Source organism: Triticum dicoccoides, chromosome 2B, assembly GCF_002162155.2.
Source record: "Triticum dicoccoides isolate Atlit2015 ecotype Zavitan chromosome 2B, WEW_v2.0, whole genome shotgun sequence".
Taxonomy (NCBI): Eukaryota; Viridiplantae; Streptophyta; class Magnoliopsida; order Poales; family Poaceae; genus Triticum; species Triticum dicoccoides.
The window spans coordinates 259289366-259295369 of record NC_041383.1 but is presented as its reverse complement, the minus strand read 5'-3'; positions in this window follow the sequence as shown (position 1 = coordinate 259295369).

Below are 6004 nucleotides of genomic sequence, written 5' to 3'. Positions count from 1 at the left end.
TGATTTAAAAATTCTTTCTCCAATATTTCTCTTAGGTTGAAGAAGTCATATTATCTTCTCTCATTTATTTTTGGTTATTGGAAATAATTGGAGAGAAAAATATTAAAATCAAATTGATCCTCTCTTCAAATTTGAAATAAATTCAAATATGAATTTTGTGAAACCTCCAACTCTCTCCTTGGGTCCTTCTGTTGCTTAAGATTTTTAGGATCACAACAAAATGCAAAATTAAATATGATATGCATATGATGATCTATGTATAACATCCAAATTGAAAATTGGGATGTTACAAACCTACCCCCCTTAAGAAGAATCTCGCCCTCGAGATTTGGGTTGGTCAGCAAAATGGTTTGGGTGGTCTTTGCGGAGATCTTCTTCTCGCTCCCAGGTGTCTTCCTCCTCGGTATGGTGGCTCCACTAAACTTTGCAAAACTTGATAACCTTGCTACGGGTAACTCGACTGGAAAACTCGAGAATCTTGACTGGCTTCTCTTCATAGGTCAGATCACTATCCAACTGAATTGCTTCCAGTGGCACTGTATCTCTCAGAGGAATATCGACCATCTTTGCGTGGCACTTCTTCAATTGGGAAACGTGAAACACATCATGAACTCCTGACAATCCTTCTGGCAATTCTAGCTTGTATGCAACTTCTCCCATGCGTTCCAAAACTCTGTATGGTTCCACAAAATGTGGCTCTAGCTTTCCCTTGACTCCAAAATGTTTAACTCCTCGAAGTGGGGACACACGAAGATATGCTGTGTCGCCGACTTCGTACTATCTCCTTGTGTTTAGTATCCGCATAACTCTTCTGCCTGGACTGGGCTACCTTGAGTCTGTCGTGAATCAACTTATGCTTCTCTTCAAAGTCTTTGATTAAGTCTGGTCCGAAAAACTGTCGATTTCCAACTTCATACCACGATAACGGTGTCCTGCACCTCCTTCCGTACAAGGCTTCGAAAAGGGCCATCTTCAAACTGGCTTGATGACTATTGTTATAAGAGATCTCTGCATATGGCAAATTGTCATCCCAACTAGATCCATAATCTAGCGCACAAGCTCTCAACATGTCTTCCAGAATCTGATTGACTTTCTAGGTCTGTCCATCGGTCCGTGGATGAAAGGCTATACTGAACTCTAGCCTGGTACCTGAAGTTTCATGCAATTGATTCCAAAACTTTGAAGTAAACTGGATTCCTCTATCTGATACAATGGTCCTCGGAACTCCATGCAGACATACGATCCTGGTCATGTATATCTTTGCCAACTTAGCACTCGTATATAAATGTCTTCACCAGGATAAAATGAGCTACTTTCGTCAAACAATCAACTACAACCCAGATAGAGTCATAGCCTAAATGAGTCCTGGGTAACCCGGTGATAAAATCCATGCCAAGTTTATCCCACTTCCATTCGTGTATCGGCAATGGCTGTAGCAATCCTGCTGGCTTCTGATACTCTGCCTTGACTCTCTGACATACATCACATACTGCTACATATTTGGCAATATCCTTCTTCATTCCTGTCCACCAGAAACTTTCCTTCAAATCCAAATACATCTTGGTGTTGCCTAGGTGAATAGAGTATGGTGAATCATGGGCCTCCTATAGAATCAACTTCCTGATCTCGGGGTCATTAGGCACATATATGCGATCTTCAAAGCATAAAGTGTCATGCTCATCCTCACGAAATTCTTTAGCTTTTCCTTTGCATATCCTTTCCTTTATCTCAACAATCTCCTTGTCAGTCTTCTGGGCTTCTTTGATTTTACACAACAAAGTGGACTCAATTTCTAATGCTGCAACGTAACCTCTTAGAATTATTTCCAAGCATAGCTCTTGAAGGTCATCAGTTAACTCCTTTGGTAATCCTCTGGTTATTAGCGTGTTAACATAACTCTTGCGGCTCAACGCATCGACTACGACATTTGCCTTTCCTGGATGATAATGCAATCTCATGTCGTAATCCTTTATGAGCTCCAACCATCTCCTTTGCCTGAGATTCAACTCCTTCTGCATGAAAATGTATTTCAAAATCTTATGATCCGTGTATACATCACAATGGTTTCCAATGAGCAAGTGTCTCCATGTCTTCAACGCATGCACTACGGCGGCTAACTCCAAATCGTGCGTAGCATAATTCAACTCATGAGGTCAAAGCTGTCGTGAGGCATATGAAACAATTATTCCTTCCTGCATAAGCACACCTCCAATTTCTCGATGTGAAGCGTCGCAATACACTTGGAAATCCTTATGTTGGTCTGGGAGAATCAACACTCGGGCTGTAACCAAACGTTTCTTCAACTCCTGAAAACTGGCCTCACAATCCTAAGTCCATTTGAACTTGGTGTCCTTCTTCAATAAATCCGTCATGGGTTTTGCAATCTTGGAGAAATTCTCGATAAACCTCCAGTAATAACCTACGAGTCCATGAAAACTTCTGATCTCTCCAACTGACATGGGTGCCAACCATTTAGTGACAGAAGCAACCTTGGTAGGGTGTACTGCTATTCCTTCTCCGGATATAACATGTCCGAGAAATCCAACTTCCTTTAACCAAAACTCACATTTGTTGGCATACAACTGATGTTCTCTGATCTTCTCAAGAACCAAACGCAAATGCTCCTTATGCTCTTCTTCATTCTTCGAGTAGACCAATATATCATCAATAAACACCAGGACGAACTTATCCAAAAACTCCATAAACACTTTGTTCATCATACTCATGAAATAGGCAGGTGCGTTAGTTAAACCAAATGACATAACTGTATACTCATATAGCCCATACCTTGTGGTAAAGGCTGTCTTAGGTATATCCTGCTCTCGGATCTTCAACTGGTGATAACCTGATCGAAGATCGATCTTGGAGAAAACTTTAGCTCCTTGCAACTGGTCAAACAAATCATTGATCATCGGCAGAGGGTATTTGTTCGTGATCTTCACCTCATTGAGCACATGATAATCAACCACCATCCTCAAAGATCCATCCTTCTTCTCCACTAGAAGTACTGGGGCTCCCCAACATGATGAACTTGGTCGAATGTAACCTTTCTCCAGTAACTCCTTAATCTGCTTCTTAATTTCCTCCAGATCTTTTGTGGGCATCTGATATGGTCTCTTTGATATTGGTCCGGTGCCTGGCAATAGCTCAATCAAAAACTCAATGTCTCGATTCGGTGGCATGCCTGGTAACTCTTCCGGAAATACGACAGGATAATCTTTCACCACTGGTACTTCCTCTTGAACAACTCCTGATAAGAAATTCACCTGAGTTCTCCTCGGTGCATGCCAGGATACATACTTGATCCTCTTTCCTTCTCGGGTGGTGAGAAGAATTGATTTACTGGCGCAATCGATGTTTCCCTCAAACTTAGATAGCCAGTCCATGCCTAGTATCGCACCCAATCCTTGTGACTCCAGAACAATCAGGTCGGTGGGGAAAACATGTCTACCTATGGTTACTGGCAACTGATAGCATCCCCTACTAGCCATATACTCCGCTCCTGGGGAACTTACTAACATAGGTGACTTAAGGGCTATGGTTGGCAATTTATACTTATCCACAAATCCCCTTGATATGTATGAATGCGATGCACCAGTATCGAAGAGAACAAGTGCGGTAAATGCATTAATTAAAAACTTACAGACAACTGCATCAGGTTGATCTTCAATCTCCTCCACACTAACGTGGTTCACCTGGCCTTTGGTTAAGGGGTTGGGCTTCTTTGCCGAACCTCCATTGCCATTTCCATTCTTTGCTTCAGGACATTCAGTGGCATAATGTACGGTCTTGTGGCACTTGAAACAAGTAATGTGGCTCAGATCCCTCTTGGCTGGCATTGCGGGGTTGGAACGGTTCTGGCTGTTGCTTCCTCCATTCCAATTTCCATTCTTAGGGCCTGATAACCCACAAGTGTAGGGGATCGCAACAACTTTCGAGGGTAAAGTATTCAACCTGAATTTGTTGATTCGACACAAGGGGGGCCAAAGAATATTCTTGAGTATTAGCAGTTGAGTTGTCAATTCAACCACACCTGGATAACTTAGTATCTGCAGCAAAGTATTTAGTAGCAAAGTAGTATGATAGTAATAGTAACTGTGTTAAAAGGTAAAGATAGTAATAACAATATTTTTGGTGTTTTGTAGTGATTGTAACAGTAGCAACGGAAAAGTAAATAAGCGAAGAACAGTATATGAAAAGCTCATAGGCAATGGATCAGTGATGGATAATTTTTTAGATGCGATTCCTCATGTAATAGCTATAACATAGGGTGACACAGAACTAGCTCCAGTTCATCAATGTAATGTAGGCATGTATTCCGTAAATAGTCATACGTTCCTATGGAAAAGAACTTGCATGACATCTTTTGTCCTACCCTCCCGTGGCAGCGGGTTCCTAGTGGAAACTAAGGGATATTAATGCCTCCTTTTAATAGAGAACCGGACCAAAGCATTAACACATAGTGAATACATGAACTCCTCAAACTACGGTCATCACCGAGAAGTATCCCGATTATTATCACTTTGGGGTTGTCGGATCATAACACAGAATAGTTGACTATAGACTTGCAAGATAGGATCTAGAACAAACATATATTCATGAAAACATAATAGGTTTAGATCTGAAATCATGGCACTCGGGCCCTAGTGACAAAGATTAAGCATAGCAAAGTCATAGCAACATCAATCTCAGAACATAGTGGATACTAGGGATCAAACCCTAACAAAACTAACTTGATTACATGGTAAATCTCATCCAACCCATCACCGTCTAGCAAGCCTACGATGGAATTACTCATGCACGGTGGTGAGCATCATGAAATTGGTGATGGAGGATGGTTGATGATGACGACGACGACGAATCCCCCTCTCCGGAGCCCCAAACGGACTCCAGATCATCCCTCCCGAGAGAGATTAGGGCTTGGCGGCGGCTACGTATCGTAAAACACGATGAAACTTTCTCTCTGATTTTTTCTCCCCGAGACGGAATATATGGAGTTGGAGTTGAGGTCGGTGGAGGTCCAGGGGCCCACGAGATAGGTGGCGCACCCTATAGGGGGGGGGCTGTCTCGTGGACAGGGTGTGGGCCCCTTGGTGTATTTCTTTCGGCTAGAAATTCTTATTAATTCCAAAAAGTGCCTCCGTGGATTTCCAGGACATTCCGAGAACTTTTATTTTCTACACATAAAACAACATCACGGCGGTTCTGCTGAAAACAGCGTCAGTCCGGGTTAGTTTCATTCAAATCATGCAAGTTAGAGTCCAAAACATGGGCAAAAGTGTTTGGAAAAGTAGATACGTTGGAGATGTACCAACTCCCCCAAGCTTAAACCTTTGCTTGTCCTCAAGAAATTCAGTTGATAAATTGAAAGTGACAAAGAAAAACTTTTACAAACTCTATTTGCTCTTGTTGTTATAAACATGCAAAGCCATCATTCAGGTTTCAACAATATTATAAACTAACCATACTCACAATAACACTTAGGTCTCACAATTACTCATATCAATAACATAATCAGCTAGCGAGCCACAATAATAAAACTCGGATGACAACACTTCCTCAAAACAATCATAACATGATATAACAAAATGGTATCTCGCTAGCCCTTTTTGAGACGGCAAAACATAAATGCAGAGCACCTTTAAAGATCAATGACTGACTAAACATTGTAATTCATGGTAAAAGAGATCCAGTCAAGTCATACCCAATATAAACCAATAGTAATGAATGCAAATGATAGTGTGCTCTCCAGCAGGTGCCTTTTAATAAGAAGGGTGATGACTCAACATAAAACTAAATAGATAGGCCCTTCGCAGAGGACAGCAGGGATTTGTAGAGGTGCTAGAGCTCAATTTTAAAACAGAGATTGAATAACATTTTGAGCGGCATACTTTCGCTGTCAATGCAACAACTATGAGATGGTTGTATCTTCCATACTACATGCATTATAGGCAGTTCCCACGCAGAATGGTAAAAGTTTATACTCCCCCAACCACCAACAAGC